The following is a 22,196-nucleotide window of genomic DNA, read 5'->3' as shown; positions in this document are numbered from 1 at the left end:
TGCGCGAGAAGCAGACGGCTGTTCGCCTCCGGGGCAATGAAAGCGCCACTCGCTACGAAAAGCGAAGAACCAAGCTGCCGTGCACACGGCTTGTGTGCGCATCCTACAGGCTGCAGGGAAAGCGGGGCTGCCACTCGCTTGCCTGGAAAAGTCACGCTAGCAGCAGAAGAAGGAACTCCAAAGACAGCTCCTTGTGCTGCTGCTTAGAGCAGCACCAACCTTCCGTGGGAACAGCTGCTCTTCCCTTGAGGCTCCGAGCTGCAGAGAAGATCACGCTAGATGCAGCACAGGAGACAAGTACAGAGTGCACTGACGTGCCTTACGTGGGCGAAGGCGAAGGTGCAGCACAGCACTGGCTTCGACTTCTCGAGCCTGTTTGCATGCTAGCAGCTGCTGGAAGTTGGCAACGGTGATGCGAGCGTGAACAGGGTGCCGGCATGTCCAGCTGAGAAGGAAGCTTACAGAGCCTCCGTGGCTTGTGCTTGGAGAAGGGCTGCTTCAAGAACGCCTCCTTTGTAGACGCCTCCTTCTGGCTGAGCTCAAGCTGCATGCACTCTGCAACACTGAAGCTGTAAGGAACTGCTTCCGAGCCAGCTTGTGGCATGAAGTCGAAGGGCTGCGCCTTACTTCCTGAAGCAGCAAGAGTCTTCTCGGCGAAATGGGCTTGCGAAGGAGCATTTGGCTGGACTTCGGCAATTCGCTGGCGAGCACCCAGAAGTCCCGTGCTCCGCGGCTTCAATCTTCGCCTGCTGCCGCCTGCAGAGAACTGAAGCCCAGCGAGGGCATTCAGCTTCGCTGCCCATCAGCGTGCACAAGTGCTGGCATGCACAGCGTGCTGTGCACGGATTTGCCTCAGCTGCAGGTAGTAGAATCATTCTCCTTCTGTTTCGATAGGGTCCAAAGTGCCCGTCTAGCTCTCGCTTCGAGAAATGTGCCAGGAAAGCAAGCGCTTGAGTGTTTAGGTGTCCAAGCCTTTCGACAGAGCACAACCGGCTGGCCGACGAGAATGGCTCGTGAAGAGCATGCTTTTGTGCCGCTCCCTGTTTCTGGGCGAGACGACTAGTCGCCTCTTTGGTCTTTACGAGCCTGTCATGTGCGCGGGGGTACTTGGAGCTGCCAAGAACCGTGCAAAGAGCACCGCCATCTGAGGGCGTTGTGCAGGCTGTCAAAGGGGACTGCCCGGCAATGTGGTGCAAAGACAAGTTTCTCCGAGTTGCAGGGGCCAGCGCCGGCAAGCGTGTGCTTCTGGCACGGTTCTCCGTGCGAGACGTAGCCGAGGACCTTTCTGTTCCGATGCGGAGGAGCACAGGAGAGGCAGAGTGTGCTGCCACGTAGCCCGGAGAGGGGACTGTGTATGGGCCAGGCGTGTTTCGGCAGAAGCAGTGCTCTGGTGCGCCCCTCCGCCGGCAGAGCCTTCTGCGCGAGAAGCAGACGGCTGTTCGCCTCCGGGGCAATGAAAGCGCCACTCGCTACGAAAAGCGAAGAACCAAGCTGCCGTGCACACGGCTTGTGTGCGCATCCTACAGGCTGCAGGGAAAGCGGGGCTGCCACTCGCTTGCCTGGAAAAGTCACGCTAGCAGCAGAAGAAGGAACTCCAAAGACAGCTCCTTGTGCTGCTGCTTAGAGCAGCACCAACCTTCCGTGGGAACAGCTGCTCTTCCCTTGAGGCTCCGAGCTGCAGAGAAGATCACGCTAGATGCAGCACAGGAGACAAGTACAGAGTGCACTGACGTGGCTTACGTGGGCGAAGGCGAAGGTGCAGCACAGCACTGGCTTCGACTTCTCGAGCCTGTTTGCATGCTAGCAGCTGCTGGAAGTTGGCAACGGTGATGCGAGCGTGAACAGGGTGCCGGCATGTCCAGCTGAGAAGGAAGCTTACAGAGCCTCCGTGGCTTGTGCTTGGAGAAGGGCTGCTTCAAGAACGCCTCCTTTGTAGACGCCTCCTTCTGGCTGAGCTCAAGCTGCATGCACTCTGCAACACTGAAGCTGTAAGGAACTGCTTCCGAGCCAGCTTGTGGCATGAAGTCGAAGGGCTGCGCCTTACTTCCTGAAGCAGCAAGAGTCTTCTCGGCGAAATGGGCTTGCGAAGGAGCATTTGGCTGGACTTCGGCAATTCGCTGGCGAGCACCCAGAAGTCCCGTGCTCCGCGGCTTCAATCTTCGCCTGCTGCCGCCTGCAGAGAACTGAAGCCCAGCGAGGGCATTCAGCTTCGCTGCCCATCAGCGTGCACAAGTGCTGGCATGCACAGCGTGCTGTGCACGGATTTGCCTCAGCTGCAGGTAGTAGAATCATTCTCCTTCTGTTTCGATAGGGTCCAAAGTGCCCGTCTAGCTCTCGCTTCGAGAAATGTGCCAGGAAAGCAAGCGCTTGAGTGTTTAGGTGTCCAAGCCTTTCGACAGAGCACAACCGGCTGGCCGACGAGAATGGCTCGTGAAGAGCATGCTTTTGTGCCGCTCCCTGTTTCTGGGCGAGACGACTAGTCGCCTCTTTGGTCTTTACGAGCCTGTCATGTGCGCGGGGGTACTTGGAGCTGCCAAGAACCGTGCAAAGAGCACCGCCATCTGAGGGCGTTGTGCAGGCTGTCAAAGGGGACTGCCCGGCAATGTGGTGCAAAGACAAGTTTCTCCGAGTTGCAGGGGCCAGCGCCGGCAAGCGTGTGCTTCTGGCACGGTTCTCCGTGCGAGACGTAGCCGAGGACCTTTCTGTTCCGATGCGGAGGAGCACAGGAGAGGCAGAGTGTGCTGCCACGTAGCCCGGAGAGGGGACTGTGTATGGGCCAGGCGTGTTTCGGCAGAAGCAGTGCTCTGGTGCGCCCCTCCGCCGGCAGAGCCTTCTGCGCGAGAAGCAGACGGCTGTTCGCCTCCGGGGCAATGAAAGCGCCACTCGCTACGAAAAGCGAAGAACCAAGCTGCCGTGCACACGGCTTGTGTGCGCATCCTACAGGCTGCAGGGAAAGCGGGGCTGCCACTCGCTTGCCTGGAAAAGTCACGCTAGCAGCAGAAGAAGGAACTCCAAAGACAGCTCCTTGTGCTGCTGCTTAGAGCAGCACCAACCTTCCGTGGGAACAGCTGCTCTTCCCTTGAGGCTCCGAGCTGCAGAGAAGATCACGCTAGATGCAGCACAGGAGACAAGTACAGAGTGCACTGACGTGGCTTACGTGGGCGAAGGCGAAGGTGCAGCACAGCACTGGCTTCGACTTCTCGAGCCTGTTTGCATGCTAGCAGCTGCTGGAAGTTGGCAACGGTGATGCGAGCGTGAACAGGGTGCCGGCATGTCCAGCTGAGAAGGAAGCTTACAGAGCCTCCGTGGCTTGTGCTTGGAGAAGGGCTGCTTCAAGAACGCCTCCTTTGTAGACGCCTCCTTCTGGCTGAGCTCAAGCTGCATGCACTCTGCAACACTGAAGCTGTAAGGAACTGCTTCCGAGCCAGCTTGTGGCATGAAGTCGAAGGGCTGCGCCTTACTTCCTGAAGCAGCAAGAGTCTTCTCGGCGAAATGGGCTTGCGAAGGAGCATTTGGCTGGACTTCGGCAATTCGCTGGCGAGCACCCAGAAGTCCCGTGCTCCGCGGCTTCAATCTTCGCCTGCTGCCGCCTGCAGAGAACTGAAGCCCAGCGAGGGCATTCAGCTTCGCTGCCCATCAGCGTGCACAAGTGCTGGCATGCACAGCGTGCTGTGCACGGATTTGCCTCAGCTGCAGGTAGTAGAATCATTCTCCTTCTGTTTCGATAGGGTCCAAAGTGCCCGTCTAGCTCTCGCTTCGAGAAATGTGCCAGGAAAGCAAGCGCTTGAGTGTTTAGGTGTCCAAGCCTTTCGACAGAGCACAACCGGCTGGCCGACGAGTATGGCTCGTGAAGAGCATGCTTTTGTGCCGCTCCCTGTTTCTGGGCGAGACGACTAGTCGCCTCTTTGGTCTTTACGAGCCTGTCATGTGCGCGGGGGTACTTGGAGCTGCCAAGAACCGTGCAAAGAGCACCGCCATCTGAGGGCGTTGTGCAGGCTGTCAAAGGGGACTGCCCGGCAATGTGGTGCAAAGACAAGTTTCTCCGAGTTGCAGGGGCCAGCGCCGGCAAGCGTGTGCTTCTGGCACGGTTCTCCGTGCGAGACGTAGCCGAGGACCTTTCTGTTCCGATGCGGAGGAGCACAGGAGAGGCAGAGTGTGCTGCCACGTAGCCCGGAGAGGGGACTGTGTATGGGCCAGGCGTGTTTCGGCAGAAGCAGTGCTCTGGTGCGCCCCTCCGCCGGCAGAGCCTTCTGCGCGAGAAGCAGACGGCTGTTCGCCTCCGGGGCAATGAAAGCGCCACTCGCTACGAAAAGCGAAGAACCAAGCTGCCGTGCACACGGCTTGTGTGCGCATCCTACAGGCTGCAGGGAAAGCGGGGCTGCCACTCGCTTGCCTGGAAAAGTCACGCTAGCAGCAGAAGAAGGAACTCCAAAGACAGCTCCTTGTGCTGCTGCTTAGAGCAGCACCAACCTTCCGTGGGAACAGCTGCTCTTCCCTTGAGGCTCCGAGCTGCAGAGAAGATCACGCTAGATGCAGCACAGGAGACAAGTACAGAGTGCACTGACGTGGCTTACGTGGGCGAAGGCGAAGGTGCAGCACAGCACTGGCTTCGACTTCTCGAGCCTGTTTGCATGCTAGCAGCTGCTGGAAGTTGGCAACGGTGATGCGAGCGTGAACAGGGTGCCGGCATGTCCAGCTGAGAAGGAAGCTTACAGAGCCTCCGTGGCTTGTGCTTGGAGAAGGGCTGCTTCAAGAACGCCTCCTTTGTAGACGCCTCCTTCTGGCTGAGCTCAAGCTGCATGCACTCTGCAACACTGAAGCTGTAAGGAACTGCTTCCGAGCCAGCTTGTGGCATGAAGTCGAAGGGCTGCGCCTTACTTCCTGAAGCAGCAAGAAGAGTCTTCTCGGCGAAATGGGCTTGCGAAGGAGCATTTGGCTGGACTTCGGCAATTCGCTGGCGAGCACCCAGAAGTCCCGTGCTCCGCGGCTTCAATCTTCGCCTGCTGCCGCCTGCAGAGAACTGAAGCCCAGCGAGGGCATTCAGCTTCGCTGCCCATCAGCGTGCACAAGTGCTGGCATGCACAGCGTGCTGTGCACGGATTTGCCTCAGCTGCAGGTAGTAGAATCATTCTCCTTCTGTTTCGATAGGGTCCAAAGTGCCCGTCTAGCTCTCGCTTCGAGAAATGTGCCAGGAAAGCAAGCGCTTGAGTGTTTAGGTGTCCAAGCCTTTCGACAGAGCACAACCGGCTGGCCGACGAGAATGGCTCGTGAAGAGCATGCTTTTGTGCCGCTCCCTGTTTCTGGGCGAGACGACTAGTCGCCTCTTTGGTCTTTACGAGCCTGTCATGTGCGCGGGGGTACTTGGAGCTGCCAAGAACCGTGCAAAGAGCACCGCCATCTGAGGGCGTTGTGCAGGCTGTCAAAGGGGACTGCCCGGCAATGTGGTGCAAAGACAAGTTTCTCCGAGTTGCAGGGGCCAGCGCCGGCAAGCGTGTGCTTCTGGCACGGTTCTCCGTGCGAGACGTAGCCGAGGACCTTTCTGTTCCGATGCGGAGGAGCACAGGAGAGGCAGAGTGTGCTGCCACGTAGCCCGGAGAGGGGACTGTGTATGGGCCAGGCGTGTTTCGGCAGAAGCAGTGCTCTGGTGCGCCCCTCCGCCGGCAGAGCCTTCTGCGCGAGAAGCAGACGGCTGTTCGCCTCCGGGGCAATGAAAGCGCCACTCGCTACGAAAAGCGAAGAACCAAGCTGCCGTGCACACGGCTTGTGTGCGCATCCTACAGGCTGCAGGGAAAGCGGGGCTGCCACTCGCTTGCCTGGAAAAGTCACGCTAGCAGCAGAAGAAGGAACTCCAAAGACAGCTCCTTGTGCTGCTGCTTAGAGCAGCACCAACCTTCCGTGGGAGCAGCTGCTCTTCCCTTGAGGCTCCGAGCTGCAGAGAAGATCACGCTAGATGCAGCACAGGAGACAAGTACAGAGTGCACTGACGTGGCTTACGTGGGCGAAGGCGAAGGTGCAGCACAGCACTGGCTTCGACTTCTCGAGCCTGTTTGCATGCTAGCAGCTGCTGGAAGTTGGCAACGGTGATGCGAGCGTGAACAGGGTGCCGGCATGTCCAGCTGAGAAGGAAGCTTACAGAGCCTCCGTGGCTTGTGCTTGGAGAAGGGCTGCTTCAAGAACGCCTCCTTTGTAGACGCCTCCTTCTGGCTGAGCTCAAGCTGCATGCACTCTGCAACACTGAAGCTGTAAGGAACTGCTTCCGAGCCAGCTTGTGGGATGAAGTCGAAGGGCTGCGCCTTACTTCCTGAAGCAGCAAGAAGAGTCTTCTCGGCGAAATGGGCTTGCGAAGGAGCATTTGGCTGGACTTCGGCAATTCGCTGGCGAGCACCCAGAAGTCCCGTGCTCCGCGGCTTCAATCTTCGCCTGCTGCCGCCTGCAGAGAACTGAAGCCCAGCGAGGGCATTCAGCTTCGCTGCCCATCAGCGTGCACAAGTGCTGGCATGCACAGCGTGCTGTGCACGGATTTGCCTCAGCTGCAGGTAGTAGAATCATTCTCCTTCTGTTTCGATAGGGTCCAAAGTGCCCGTCTAGCTCTCGCTTCGAGAAATGTGCCAGGAAAGCAAGCGCTTGAGTGTTTAGGTGTCCAAGCCTTTCGACAGAGCACAACCGGCTGGCCGACGAGAATGGCTCGTGAAGAGCATGCTTTTGTGCCGCTCCCTGTTTCTGGGCGAGACGACTAGTCGCCTCTTTGGTCTTTACGAGCCTGTCATGTGCGCGGGGGTACTTGGAGCTGCCAAGAACCGTGCAAAGAGCACCGCCATCTGAGGGCGTTGTGCAGGCTGTCAAAGGGGACTGCCCGGCAATGTGGTGCAAAGACAAGTTTCTCCGAGTTGCAGGGGCCAGCGCCGGCAAGCGTGTGCTTCTGGCACGGTTCTCCGTGCGAGACGTAGCCGAGGACCTTTCTGTTCCGATGCGGAGGAGCACAGGAGAGGCAGAGTGTGCTGCCACGTAGCCCGGAGAGGGGACTGTGTATGGGCCAGGCGTGTTTCGGCAGAAGCAGTGCTCTGGTGCGCCCCTCCGCCGGCAGAGCCTTCTGCGCGAGAAGCAGACGGCTGTTCGCCTCCGGGGCAATGAAAGCGCCACTCGCTACGAAAAGCGAAGAACCAAGCTGCCGTGCACACGGCTTGTGTGCGCATCCTACAGGCTGCAGGGAAAGCGGGGCTGCCACTCGCTTGCCTGGAAAAGTCACGCTAGCAGCAGAAGAAGGAACTCCAAAGACAGCTCCTTGTGCTGCTGCTTAGAGCAGCACCAACCTTCCGTGGGAACAGCTGCTCTTCCCTTGAGGCTCCGAGCTGCAGAGAAGATCACGCTAGATGCAGCACAGGAGACAAGTACAGAGTGCACTGACGTGCCTTACGTGGGCGAAGGCGAAGGTGCAGCACAGCACTGGCTTCGACTTCTCGAGCCTGTTTGCATGCTAGCAGCTGCTGGAAGTTGGCAACGGTGATGCGAGCGTGAACAGGGTGCCGGCATGTCCAGCTGAGAAGGAAGCTTACAGAGCCTCCGTGGCTTGTGCTTGGAGAAGGGCTGCTTCAAGAACGCCTCCTTTGTAGACGCCTCCTTCTGGCTGAGCTCAAGCTGCATGCACTCTGCAACACTGAAGCTGTAAGGAACTGCTTCCGAGCCAGCTTGTGGGATGAAGTCGAAGGGCTGCGCCTTACTTCCTGAAGCAGCAAGAAGAGTCTTCTCGGCGAAATGGGCTTGCGAAGGAGCATTTGGCTGGACTTCGGCAATTCGCTGGCGAGCACCCAGAAGTCCCGTGCTCCGCGGCTTCAATCTTCGCCTGCTGCCGCCTGCAGAGAACTGAAGCCCAGCGAGGGCATTCAGCTTCGCTGCCCATCAGCGTGCACAAGTGCTGGCATGCACAGCGTGCTGTGCACGGATTTGCCTCAGCTGCAGGTAGTAGAATCATTCTCCTTCTGTTTCGATAGGGTCCAAAGTGCCCGTCTAGCTCTCGCTTCGAGAAATGTGCCAGGAAAGCAAGCGCTTGAGTGTTTAGGTGTCCAAGCCTTTCGACAGAGCACAACCGGCTGGCCGACGAGAATGGCTCGTGAAGAGCATGCTTTTGTGCCGCTCCCTGTTTCTGGGCGAGACGACTAGTCGCCTCTTTGGTCTTTACGAGCCTGTCATGTGCGCGGGGGTACTTGGAGCTGCCAAGAACCGTGCAAAGAGCACCGCCATCTGAGGGCGTTGTGCAGGCTGTCAAAGGGGACTGCCCGGCAATGTGGTGCAAAGACAAGTTTCTCCGAGTTGCAGGGGCCAGCGCCGGCAAGCGTGTGCTTCTGGCACGGTTCTCCGTGCGAGACGTAGCCGAGGACCTTTCTGTTCCGATGCGGAGGAGCACAGGAGAGGCAGAGTGTGCTGCCACGTAGCCCGGAGAGGGGACTGTGTATGGGCCAGGCGTGTTTCGGCAGAAGCAGTGCTCTGGTGCGCCCCTCCGCCGGCAGAGCCTTCTGCGCGAGAAGCAGACGGCTGTTCGCCTCCGGGGCAATGAAAGCGCCACTCGCTACGAAAAGCGAAGAACCAAGCTGCCGTGCACACGGCTTGTGTGCGCATCCTACAGGCTGCAGGGAAAGCGGGGCTGCCACTCGCTTGCCTGGAAAAGTCACGCTAGCAGCAGAAGAAGGAACTCCAAAGACAGCTCCTTGTGCTGCTGCTTAGAGCAGCACCAACCTTCCGTGGGAACAGCTGCTCTTCCCTTGAGGCTCCGAGCTGCAGAGAAGATCACGCTAGATGCAGCACAGGAGACAAGTACAGAGTGCACTGACGTGCCTTACGTGGGCGAAGGCGAAGGTGCAGCACAGCACTGGCTTCGACTTCTCGAGCCTGTTTGCATGCTAGCAGCTGCTGGAAGTTGGCAACGGTGATGCGAGCGTGAACAGGGTGCCGGCATGTCCAGCTGAGAAGGAAGCTTACAGAGCCTCCGTGGCTTGTGCTTGGAGAAGGGCTGCTTCAAGAACGCCTCCTTTGTAGACGCCTCCTTCTGGCTGAGCTCAAGCTGCATGCACTCTGCAACACTGAAGCTGTAAGGAACTGCTTCCGAGCCAGCTTGTGGCATGAAGTCGAAGGGCTGCGCCTTACTTCCTGAAGCAGCAAGAGTCTTCTCGGCGAAATGGGCTTGCGAAGGAGCATTTGGCTGGACTTCGGCAATTCGCTGGCGAGCACCCAGAAGTCCCGTGCTCCGCGGCTTCAATCTTCGCCTGCTGCCGCCTGCAGAGAACTGAAGCCCAGCGAGGGCATTCAGCTTCGCTGCCCATCAGCGTGCACAAGTGCTGGCATGCACAGCGTGCTGTGCACGGATTTGCCTCAGCTGCAGGTAGTAGAATCATTCTCCTTCTGTTTCGATAGGGTCCAAAGTGCCCGTCTAGCTCTCGCTTCGAGAAATGTGCCAGGAAAGCAAGCGCTTGAGTGTTTAGGTGTCCAAGCCTTTCGACAGAGCACAACCGGCTGGCCGACGAGAATGGCTCGTGAAGAGCATGCTTTTGTGCCGCTCCCTGTTTCTGGGCGAGACGACTAGTCGCCTCTTTGGTCTTTACGAGCCTGTCATGTGCGCGGGGGTACTTGGAGCTGCCAAGAACCGTGCAAAGAGCACCGCCATCTGAGGGCGTTGTGCAGGCTGTCAAAGGGGACTGCCCGGCAATGTGGTGCAAAGACAAGTTTCTCCGAGTTGCAGGGGCCAGCGCCGGCAAGCGTGTGCTTCTGGCACGGTTCTCCGTGCGAGACGTAGCCGAGGACCTTTCTGTTCCGATGCGGAGGAGCACAGGAGAGGCAGAGTGTGCTGCCACGTAGCCCGGAGAGGGGACTGTGTATGGGCCAGGCGTGTTTCGGCAGAAGCAGTGCTCTGGTGCGCCCCTCCGCCGGCAGAGCCTTCTGCGCGAGAAGCAGACGGCTGTTCGCCTCCGGGGCAATGAAAGCGCCACTCGCTACGAAAAGCGAAGAACCAAGCTGCCGTGCACACGGCTTGTGTGCGCATCCTACAGGCTGCAGGGAAAGCGGGGCTGCCACTCGCTTGCCTGGAAAAGTCACGCTAGCAGCAGAAGAAGGAACTCCAAAGACAGCTCCTTGTGCTGCTGCTTAGAGCAGCACCAACCTTCCGTGGGAACAGCTGCTCTTCCCTTGAGGCTCCGAGCTGCAGAGAAGATCACGCTAGATGCAGCACAGGAGACAAGTACAGAGTGCACTGACGTGGCTTACGTGGGCGAAGGCGAAGGTGCAGCACAGCACTGGCTTCGACTTCTCGAGCCTGTTTGCATGCTAGCAGCTGCTGGAAGTTGGCAACGGTGATGCGAGCGTGAACAGGGTGCCGGCATGTCCAGCTGAGAAGGAAGCTTACAGAGCCTCCGTGGCTTGTGCTTGGAGAAGGGCTGCTTCAAGAACGCCTCCTTTGTAGACGCCTCCTTCTGGCTGAGCTCAAGCTGCATGCACTCTGCAACACTGAAGCTGTAAGGAACTGCTTCCGAGCCAGCTTGTGGCATGAAGTCGAAGGGCTGCGCCTTACTTCCTGAAGCAGCAAGAGTCTTCTCGGCGAAATGGGCTTGCGAAGGAGCATTTGGCTGGACTTCGGCAATTCGCTGGCGAGCACCCAGAAGTCCCGTGCTCCGCGGCTTCAATCTTCGCCTGCTGCCGCCTGCAGAGAACTGAAGCCCAGCGAGGGCATTCAGCTTCGCTGCCCATCAGCGTGCACAAGTGCTGGCATGCACAGCGTGCTGTGCACGGATTTGCCTCAGCTGCAGGTAGTAGAATCATTCTCCTTCTGTTTCGATAGGGTCCAAAGTGCCCGTCTAGCTCTCGCTTCGAGAAATGTGCCAGGAAAGCAAGCGCTTGAGTGTTTAGGTGTCCAAGCCTTTCGACAGAGCACAACCGGCTGGCCGACGAGAATGGCTCGTGAAGAGCATGCTTTTGTGCCGCTCCCTGTTTCTGGGCGAGACGACTAGTCGCCTCTTTGGTCTTTACGAGCCTGTCATGTGCGCGGGGGTACTTGGAGCTGCCAAGAACCGTGCAAAGAGCACCGCCATCTGAGGGCGTTGTGCAGGCTGTCAAAGGGGACTGCCCGGCAATGTGGTGCAAAGACAAGTTTCTCCGAGTTGCAGGGGCCAGCGCCGGCAAGCGTGTGCTTCTGGCACGGTTCTCCGTGCGAGACGTAGCCGAGGACCTTTCTGTTCCGATGCGGAGGAGCACAGGAGAGGCAGAGTGTGCTGCCACGTAGCCCGGAGAGGGGACTGTGTATGGGCCAGGCGTGTTTCGGCAGAAGCAGTGCTCTGGTGCGCCCCTCCGCCGGCAGAGCCTTCTGCGCGAGAAGCAGACGGCTGTTCGCCTCCGGGGCAATGAAAGCGCCACTCGCTACGAAAAGCGAAGAACCAAGCTGCCGTGCACACGGCTTGTGTGCGCATCCTACAGGCTGCAGGGAAAGCGGGGCTGCCACTCGCTTGCCTGGAAAAGTCACGCTAGCAGCAGAAGAAGGAACTCCAAAGACAGCTCCTTGTGCTGCTGCTTAGAGCAGCACCAACCTTCCGTGGGAACAGCTGCTCTTCCCTTGAGGCTCCGAGCTGCAGAGAAGATCACGCTAGATGCAGCACAGGAGACAAGTACAGAGTGCACTGACGTGGCTTACGTGGGCGAAGGCGAAGGTGCAGCACAGCACTGGCTTCGACTTCTCGAGCCTGTTTGCATGCTAGCAGCTGCTGGAAGTTGGCAACGGTGATGCGAGCGTGAACAGGGTGCCGGCATGTCCAGCTGAGAAGGAAGCTTACAGAGCCTCCGTGGCTTGTGCTTGGAGAAGGGCTGCTTCAAGAACGCCTCCTTTGTAGACGCCTCCTTCTGGCTGAGCTCAAGCTGCATGCACTCTGCAACACTGAAGCTGTAAGGAACTGCTTCCGAGCCAGCTTGTGGGATGAAGTCGAAGGGCTGCGCCTTACTTCCTGAAGCAGCAAGAGTCTTCTCGGCGAAATGGGCTTGCGAAGGAGCATTTGGCTGGACTTCGGCAATTCGCTGGCGAGCACCCAGAAGTCCCGTGCTCCGCGGCTTCAATCTTCGCCTGCTGCCGCCTGCAGAGAACTGAAGCCCAGCGAGGGCATTCAGCTTCGCTGCCCATCAGCGTGCACAAGTGCTGGCATGCACAGCGTGCTGTGCACGGATTTGCCTCAGCTGCAGGTAGTAGAATCATTCTCCTTCTGTTTCGATAGGGTCCAAAGTGCCCGTCTAGCTCTCGCTTCGAGAAATGTGCCAGGAAAGCAAGCGCTTGAGTGTTTAGGTGTCCAAGCCTTTCGACAGAGCACAACCGGCTGGCCGACGAGAATGGCTCGTGAAGAGCATGCTTTTGTGCCGCTCCCTGTTTCTGGGCGAGACGACTAGTCGCCTCTTTGGTCTTTACGAGCCTGTCATGTGCGCGGGGGGTACTTGGAGCTGCCAAGAACCGTGCAAAGAGCACCGCCATCTGAGGGCGTTGTGCAGGCTGTCAAAGGGGACTGCCCGGCAATGTGGTGCAAAGACAAGTTTCTCCGAGTTGCAGGGGCCAGCGCCGGCAAGCGTGTGCTTCTGGCACGGTTCTCCGTGCGAGACGTAGCCGAGGACCTTTCTGTTCCGATGCGGAGGAGCACAGGAGAGGCAGAGTGTGCTGCCACGTAGCCCGGAGAGGGGACTGTGTATGGGCCAGGCGTGTTTCGGCAGAAGCAGTGCTCTGGTGCGCCCCTCCGCCGGCAGAGCCTTCTGCGCGAGAAGCAGACGGCTGTTCGCCTCCGGGGCAATGAAAGCGCCACTCGCTACGAAAAGCGAAGAACCAAGCTGCCGTGCACACGGCTTGTGTGCGCATCCTACAGGCTGCAGGGAAAGCGGGGCTGCCACTCGCTTGCCTGGAAAAGTCACGCTAGCAGCAGAAGAAGGAACTCCAAAGACAGCTCCTTGTGCTGCTGCTTAGAGCAGCACCAACCTTCCGTGGGAACAGCTGCTCTTCCCTTGAGGCTCCGAGCTGCAGAGAAGATCACGCTAGATGCAGCACAGGAGACAAGTACAGAGTGCACTGACGTGGCTTACGTGGGCGAAGGCGAAGGTGCAGCACAGCACTGGCTTCGACTTCTCGAGCCTGTTTGCATGCTAGCAGCTGCTGGAAGTTGGCAACGGTGATGCGAGCGTGAACAGGGTGCCGGCATGTCCAGCTGAGAAGGAAGCTTACAGAGCCTCCGTGGCTTGTGCTTGGAGAAGGGCTGCTTCAAGAACGCCTCCTTTGTAGACGCCTCCTTCTGGCTGAGCTCAAGCTGCATGCACTCTGCAACACTGAAGCTGTAAGGAACTGCTTCCGAGCCAGCTTGTGGGATGAAGTCGAAGGGCTGCGCCTTACTTCCTGAAGCAGCAAGAAGAGTCTTCTCGGCGAAATGGGCTTGCGAAGGAGCATTTGGCTGGACTTCGGCAATTCGCTGGCGAGCACCCAGAAGTCCCGTGCTCCGCGGCTTCAATCTTCGCCTGCTGCCGCCTGCAGAGAACTGAAGCCCAGCGAGGGCATTCAGCTTCGCTGCCCATCAGCGTGCACAAGTGCTGGCATGCACAGCGTGCTGTGCACGGATTTGCCTCAGCTGCAGGTAGTAGAATCATTCTCCTTCTGTTTCGATAGGGTCCAAAGTGCCCGTCTAGCTCTCGCTTCGAGAAATGTGCCAGGAAAGCAAGCGCTTGAGTGTTTAGGTGTCCAAGCCTTTCGACAGAGCACAACCGGCTGGCCGACGAGAATGGCTCGTGAAGAGCATGCTTTTGTGCCGCTCCCTGTTTCTGGGCGAGACGACTAGTCGCCTCTTTGGTCTTTACGAGCCTGTCATGTGCGCGGGGGTACTTGGAGCTGCCAAGAACCGTGCAAAGAGCACCGCCATCTGAGGGCGTTGTGCAGGCTGTCAAAGGGGACTGCCCGGCAATGTGGTGCAAAGACAAGTTTCTCCGAGTTGCAGGGGCCAGCGCCGGCAAGCGTGTGCTTCTGGCACGGTTCTCCGTGCGAGACGTAGCCGAGGACCTTTCTGTTCCGATGCGGAGGAGCACAGGAGAGGCAGAGTGTGCTGCCACGTAGCCCGGAGAGGGGACTGTGTATGGGCCAGGCGTGTTTCGGCAGAAGCAGTGCTCTGGTGCGCCCCTCCGCCGGCAGAGCCTTCTGCGCGAGAAGCAGACGGCTGTTCGCCTCCGGGGCAATGAAAGCGCCACTCGCTACGAAAAGCGAAGAACCAAGCTGCCGTGCACACGGCTTGTGTGCGCATCCTACAGGCTGCAGGGAAAGCGGGGCTGCCACTCGCTTGCCTGGAAAAGTCACGCTAGCAGCAGAAGAAGGAACTCCAAAGACAGCTCCTTGTGCTGCTGCTTAGAGCAGCACCAACCTTCCGTGGGAACAGCTGCTCTTCCCTTGAGGCTCCGAGCTGCAGAGAAGATCACGCTAGATGCAGCACAGGAGACAAGTACAGAGTGCACTGACGTGGCTTACGTGGGCGAAGGCGAAGGTGCAGCACAGCACTGGCTTCGACTTCTCGAGCCTGTTTGCATGCTAGCAGCTGCTGGAAGTTGGCAACGGTGATGCGAGCGTGAACAGGGTGCCGGCATGTCCAGCTGAGAAGGAAGCTTACAGAGCCTCCGTGGCTTGTGCTTGGAGAAGGGCTGCTTCAAGAACGCCTCCTTTGTAGACGCCTCCTTCTGGCTGAGCTCAAGCTGCATGCACTCTGCAACACTGAAGCTGTAAGGAACTGCTTCCGAGCCAGCTTGTGGGATGAAGTCGAAGGGCTGCGCCTTACTTCCTGAAGCAGCAAGAGTCTTCTCGGCGAAATGGGCTTGCGAAGGAGCATTTGGCTGGACTTCGGCAATTCGCTGGCGAGCACCCAGAAGTCCCGTGCTCCGCGGCTTCAATCTTCGCCTGCTGCCGCCTGCAGAGAACTGAAGCCCAGCGAGGGCATTCAGCTTCGCTGCCCATCAGCGTGCACAAGTGCTGGCATGCACAGCGTGCTGTGCACGGATTTGCCTCAGCTGCAGGTAGTAGAATCATTCTCCTTCTGTTTCGATAGGGTCCAAAGTGCCCGTCTAGCTCTCGCTTCGAGAAATGTGCCAGGAAAGCAAGCGCTTGAGTGTTTAGGTGTCCAAGCCTTTCGACAGAGCACAACCGGCTGGCCGACGAGAATGGCTCGTGAAGAGCATGCTTTTGTGCCGCTCCCTGTTTCTGGGCGAGACGACTAGTCGCCTCTTTGGTCTTTACGAGCCTGTCATGTGCGCGGGGGTACTTGGAGCTGCCAAGAACCGTGCAAAGAGCACCGCCATCTGAGGGCGTTGTGCAGGCTGTCAAAGGGGACTGCCCGGCAATGTGGTGCAAAGACAAGTTTCTCCGAGTTGCAGGGGCCAGCGCCGGCAAGCGTGTGCTTCTGGCACGGTTCTCCGTGCGAGACGTAGCCGAGGACCTTTCTGTTCCGATGCGGAGGAGCACAGGAGAGGCAGAGTGTGCTGCCACGTAGCCCGGAGAGGGGACTGTGTATGGGCCAGGCGTGTTTCGGCAGAAGCAGTGCTCTGGTGCGCCCCTCCGCCGGCAGAGCCTTCTGCGCGAGAAGCAGACGGCTGTTCGCCTCCGGGGCAATGAAAGCGCCACTCGCTACGAAAAGCGAAGAACCAAGCTGCCGTGCACACGGCTTGTGTGCGCATCCTACAGGCTGCAGGGAAAGCGGGGCTGCCACTCGCTTGCCTGGAAAAGTCACGCTAGCAGCAGAAGAAGGGAACTCCAAAGACAGCTCCTTGTGCTGCTGCTTAGAGCAGCACCAACCTTCCGTGGGAACAGCTGCTCTTCCCTTGAGGCTCCGAGCTGCAGAGAAGATCACGCTAGATGCAGCACAGGAGACAAGTACAGAGTGCACTGACGTGGCTTACGTGGGCGAAGGCGAAGGTGCAGCACAGCACTGGCTTCGACTTCTCGAGCCTGTTTGCATGCTAGCAGCTGCTGGAAGTTGGCAACGGTGATGCGAGCGTGAACAGGGTGCCGGCATGTCCAGCTGAGAAGGAAGCTTACAGAGCCTCCGTGGCTTGTGCTTGGAGAAGGGCTGCTTCAAGAACGCCTCCTTTGTAGACGCCTCCTTCTGGCTGAGCTCAAGCTGCATGCACTCTGCAACACTGAAGCTGTAAGGAACTGCTTCCGAGCCAGCTTGTGGGATGAAGTCGAAGGGCTGCGCCTTACTTCCTGAAGCAGCAAGAGTCTTCTCGGCGAAATGGGCTTGCGAAGGAGCATTTGGCTGGACTTCGGCAATTCGCTGGCGAGCACCCAGAAGTCCCGTGCTCCGCGGCTTCAATCTTCGCCTGCTGCCGCCTGCAGAGAACTGAAGCCAGCGAGGGCATTCAGCTTCGCTGCCCATCAGCGTGCACAAGTGCTGGCATGCACAGCGTGCTGTGCACGGATTTGCCTCAGCTGCAGGTAGTAGAATCATTCTCCTTCTGTTTCGATAGGGTCCAAAGTGCCCGTCTAGCTCTCGCTTCGAGAAATGTGCCAGGAAAGCAAGCGCTTGAGTGTTTAGGTGTCCAAGCCTTTCGACAGAGCACAACCGGCTGGCCGACGAGAATGGCTCGTGAAGAGCATGCTTTTGTGCCGCTCCCTGTTTCTGGGCGAGACGACTAGTCGCCTCTTTGGTCTTTACGAGCCTGTCATGTGCGCGGGGGTACTTGGAGCTGCCAAGAACCGTGCAAAGAGCACCGCCATCTGAGGGCGTTGTGCAGGCTGTCAAAGGGACTGCCCGGCAATGTGGTGCAAAGACAAGTTTCTCCGAGTTGCAGGGGCCAGCGCCGGCAAGCGTGTGCTTCTGGCACGGTTCTCCGTGCGAGACGTAGCCGAGGACCTTTCTGTTCCGATGCGGAGGAGCACAGGAGAGGCAGAGTGTGCTGCCACGTAGCCCGGAGAGGGGACTGTGTATGGGCCAGGCGTGTTTCGGCAGAAGCAGTGCTCTGGTGCGCCCCTCCGCCGGCAGAGCCTTCTGCGCGAGAAGCAGACGGCTGTTCGCCTCCGGGGCAATGAAAGCGCCACTCGCTACGAAAAGCGAAGAACCAAGCTGCCGTGCACACGGCTTGTGTGCGCATCCTACAGGCTGCAGGGAAAGCGGGGCTGCCACTCGCTTGCCTGGAAAAGTCACGCTAGCAGCAGAAGAAGGAACTCCAAAGACAGCTCCTTGTGCTGCTGCTTAGAGCAGCACCAACCTTCCGTGGGAACAGCTGCTCTTCCCTTGAGGCTCCGAGCTGCAGAGAAGATCACGCTAGATGCAGCACAGGAGACAAGTACAGAGTGCACTGACGTGGCTTACGTGGGCGAAGGCGAAGGTGCAGCACAGCACTGGCTTCGACTTCTCGAGCCTGTTTGCATGCTAGCAGCTGCTGGAAGTTGGCAACGGTGATGCGAGCGTGAACAGGGTGCCGGCATGTCCAGCTGAGAAGGAAGCTTACAGAGCCTCCGTGGCTTGTGCTTGGAGAAGGGCTGCTTCAAGAACGCCTCCTTTGTAGACGCCTCCTTCTGGCTGAGCTCAAGCTGCATGCACTCTGCAACACTGAAGCTGTAAGGAACTGCTTCCGAGCCAGCTTGTGGGATGAAGTCGAAGGGCTGCGCCTTACTTCCTGAAGCAGCAAGAGTCTTCTCGGCGAAATGGGCTTGCGAAGGAGCATTTGGCTGGACTTCGGCAATTCGCTGGCGAGCACCCAGAAGTCCCGTGCTCCGCGGCTTCAATCTTCGCCTGCTGCCGCCTGCAGAGAACTGAAGCCCAGCGAGGGCATTCAGCTTCGCTGCCCATCAGCGTGCACAAGTGCTGGCATGCACAGCGTGCTGTGCACGGATTTGCCTCAGCTGCAGGTAGTAGAATCATTCTCCTTCTGTTTCGATAGGGTCCAAAGTGCCCGTCTAGCTCTCGCTTCGAGAAATGTGCCAGGAAAGCAAGCGCTTGAGTGTTTAGGTGTCCAAGCCTTTCGACAGAGCACAACCGGCTGGCCGACGAGAATGGCTCGTGAAGAGCATGCTTTTGTGCCGCTCCCTGTTTCTGGGCGAGACGACTAGTCGCCTCTTTGGTCTTTACGAGCCTGTCATGTGCGCGGGGGTACTTGGAGCTGCCAAGAACCGTGCAAAGAGCACCGCCATCTGAGGGCGTTGTGCAGGCTGTCAAAGGGGACTGCCCGGCAATGTGGTGCAAAGACAAGTTTCTCCGAGTTGCAGGGGCCAGCGCCGGCAAGCGTGTGCTTCTGGCACGGTTCTCCGTGCGAGACGTAGCCGAGGACCTTTCTGTTCCGATGCGGAGGAGCACAGGAGAGGCAGAGTGTGCTGCCACGTAGCCCGGAGAGGGGACTGTGTATGGGCCAGGCGTGTTTCGGCAGAAGCAGTGCTCTGGTGCGCCCCTCCGCCGGCAGAGCCTTCTGCGCGAGAAGCAGACGGCTGTTCGCCTCCGGGGCAATGAAAGCGCCACTCGCTTACGAAAAGCGAAGAACCAAGCTGCCGTGCACACGGCTTGTGTGCGCATCCTACAGGCTGCAGGGGAAAGCGGGGCTGCCACTCGCTTGCCTGGAAAAGTCACGCTAGCAGCAGAAGAAGGAACTCCAAAGACAGCTCCTTGTGCTGCTGCTTAGAGCAGCACCAACCTTCCGTGGGAACAGCTGCTCTTCCCTTGAGGCTCCGAGCTGCAGAGAAGATCACGCTAGATGCAGCACAGGAGACAAGTACAGAGTGCACTGACGTGGCTTACGTGGGCGAAGGCGAAGGTGCAGCACAGCACTGGCTTCGACTTCTCGAGCCTGTTTGCATGCTAGCAGCTGCTGGAAGTTGGCAACGGTGATGCGAGCGTGAACAGGGTGCCGGCATGTCCAGCTGAGAAGGAAGCTTACAGAGCCTCCGTGGCTTGTGCTTGGAGAAGGGCTGCTTCAAGAACGCCTCCTTTGTAGACGCCTCCTTCTGGCTGAGCTCAAGCTGCATGCACTCTGCAACACTGAAGCTGTAAGGAACTGCTTCCGAGCCAGCTTGTGGGATGAAGTCGAAGGGCTGCGCCTTACTTCCTGAAGCAGCAAGAGTCTTCTCGGCGAAATGGGCTTGCGAAGGAGCATTTGGCTGACTTCGGCAATTCGCTGGCGAGCACCCAGAAGTCCCGTGCTCCGCGGCTTCAATCTTCGCCTGCTGCCGCCTGCAGAGAACTGAAGCCCAGCGAGGGCATTCAGCTTCGCTGCCCATCAGCGTGCACAAGTGCTGGCATGCACAGCGTGCTGTGCACGGATTTGCCTCAGCTGCAGGTAGTAGAATCATTCTCCTTCTGTTTCGATAGGGTCCAAAGTGCCCGTCTAGCTCTCGCTTCGAGAAATGTGCCAGGAAAGCAAGCGCTTGAGTGTTTAGGTGTCCAAGCCTTTCGACAGAGCACAACCGGCTGGCCGACGAGAATGGCTCGTGAAGAGCATGCTTTTGTGCCGCTCCCCTGTTTCTGGGCGAGACGACTAGTCGCCTCTTTGGTCTTTACGAGCCTGTCATGTGCGCGGGGGTACTTGGAGCTGCCAAGAACCGTGCAAAGAGCACCGCCATCTGAGGGCGTTGTGCAGGCTGTCAAAGGGGACTGCCCGGCAATGTGGTGCAAAGACAAGTTTCTCCGAGTTGCAGGGGCCCAGCGCCGGCAAGCGTGTGCTTCTGGCACGGTTCTCCGTGCGAGACGTAGCCGAGGACCTTTCTGTTCCGATGCGGAGGAGCACAGGAGAGGCAGAGTGTGCTGCCACGTAGCCCGGAGAGGGGACTGTGTATGGGCCAGGCGTGTTTCGGCAGAAGCAGTGCTCTGGTGCGCCCCTCCGCCGGCAGAGCCTTCTGCGCGAGAAGCAGACGGCTGTTCGCCTCCGGGGCAATGAAAGCGCCACTCGCTACGAAAAGCGAAGAACCAAGCTGCCGTGCACACGGCTTGTGTGCGCATCCTACAGGCTGCAGGGAAAGCGGGGCTGCCACTCGCTTGCCTGGAAAAGTCACGCTAGCAGCAGAAGAAGGAACTCCAAAGACAGCTCCTTGTGCTGCTGCTTAGAGCAGCACCAACCTTCCGTGGGAACAGCTGCTCTTCCCTTGAGGCTCCGAGCTGCAGAGAAGATCACGCTAGATGCAGCACAGGAGACAAGTACAGAGTGCACTGACGTGCCTTACGTGGGCGAAGGCGAAGGTGCAGCACAGCACTGGCTTCGACTTCTCGAGCCTGTTTGCATGCTAGCAGCTGCTGGAAGTTGGCAACGGTGATGCGAGCGTGAACAGGGTGCCGGCATGTCCAGCTGAGAAGGAAGCTTACAGAGCCTCCGTGGCTTGTGCTTGGAGAAGGGCTGCTTCAAGAACGCCTCCTTTGTAGACGCCTCCTTCTGGCTGAGCTCAAGCTGCATGCACTCTGCAACACTGAAGCTGTAAGGAACTGCTTCCGAGCCAGCTTGTGGCATGAAGTCGAAGGGCTGCGCCTTACTTCCTGAAGCAGCAAGAGTCTTCTCGGCGAAATGGGCTTGCGAAGGAGCATTTGGCTGGACTTCGGCAATTCGCTGGCGAGCACCCAGAAGTCCCGTGCTCCGCGGCTTCAATCTTCGCCTGCTGCCGCCTGCAGAGAACTGAAGCCCAGCGAGGGCATTCAGCTTCGCTGCCCATCAGCGTGCACAAGTGCTGGCATGCACAGCGTGCTGTGCACGGATTTGCCTCAGCTGCAGGTAGTAGAATCATTCTCCTTCTGTTTCGATAGGGTCCAAAGTGCCCGTCTAGCTCTCGCTTCGAGAAATGTGCCAGGAAAGCAAGCGCTTGAGTGTTTAGGTGTCCAAGCCTTTCGACAGAGCACAACCGGCTGGCCGACGAGAACGGCTCGTGAAGAGCATGCTTTTGTGCCGCTCCCTGTTTCTGGGCGAGACGACTAGTCGCCTCTTTGGTCTTTACGAGCCTGTCATGTGCGCGGGGGTACTTGGAGCTGCCAAGAACCGTGCAAAGAGCACCGCCATCTGAGGGCGTTGTGCAGGCTGTCAAAGGGGACTGCCCGGCAATGTGGTGCAAAGACAAGTTTCTCCGAGTTGCAGGGGCCAGCGCCGGCAAGCGTGTGCTTCTGGCACGGTTCTCCGTGCGAGACGTAGCCGAGGACCTTTCTGTTCCGATGCGGAGGAGCACAGGAGAGGCAGAGTGTGCTGCCACGTAGCCCGGAGAGGGGACTGTGTATGGGCCAGGCGTGTTTCGGCAGAAGCAGTGCTCTGGTGCGCCCCTCCGCCGGGCAGAGCCTTCTGCGCGAGAAGCAGACGGCTGTTCGCCTCCGGGGCAATGAAAGCGCCACTCGCTACGAAAAGCGAAGAACCAAGCTGCCGTGCACACGGCTTGTGTGCGCATCCTACAGGCTGCAGGGAAAGCGGGGCTGCCACTCGCTTGCCTGGAAAAGTCACGCTAGCAGCAGAAGAAGGAACTCCAAAGACAGCTCCTTGTGCTGCTGCTTAGAGCAGCACCAACCTTCCGTGGGAACAGCTGCTCTTCCCTTGAGGCTCCGAGCTGCAGAGAAGATCACGCTAGATGCAGCACAGGAGACAAGTACAGAGTGCACTGACGTGCCTTACGTGGGCGAAGGCGAAGGTGCAGCACAGCACTGGCTTCGACTTCTCGAGCCTGTTTGCATGCTAGCAGCTGCTGGAAGTTGGCAACGGTGATGCGAGCGTGAACAGGGTGCCGGCATGTCCAGCTGAGAAGGAAGCTTACAGAGCCTCCGTGGCTTGTGCTTGGAGAAGGGCTGCTTCAAGAACGCCTCCTTTGTAGACGCCTCCTTCTGGCTGAGCTCAAGCTGCATGCACTCTGCAACACTGAAGCTGTAAGGAACTGCTTCCGAGCCAGCTTGTGGCATGAAGTCGAAGGGCTGCGCCTTACTTCCTGAAGCAGCAAGAGTCTTCTCGGCGAAATGGGCTTGCGAAGGAGCATTTGGCTGGACTTCGGCAATTCGCTGGCGAGCACCCAGAAGTCCCGTGCTCCGCGGCTTCAATCTTCGCCTGCTGCCGCCTGCAGAGAACTGAAGCCCAGCGAGGGCATTCAGCTTCGCTGCCCATCAGCGTGCACAAGTGCTGGCATGCACAGCGTGCTGTGCACGGATTTGCCTCAGCTGCAGGTAGTAGAATCATTCTCCTTCTGTTTCGATAGGGTCCAAAGTGCCCGTCTAGCTCTCGCTTCG

Source organism: Corvus hawaiiensis, chromosome 8 (genome assembly GCF_020740725.1).
Source record: "Corvus hawaiiensis isolate bCorHaw1 chromosome 8, bCorHaw1.pri.cur, whole genome shotgun sequence".
Lineage (NCBI taxonomy): Eukaryota > Metazoa > Chordata > Aves > Passeriformes > Corvidae > Corvus > Corvus hawaiiensis.
This window is presented reverse-complemented; position numbering follows the sequence as displayed.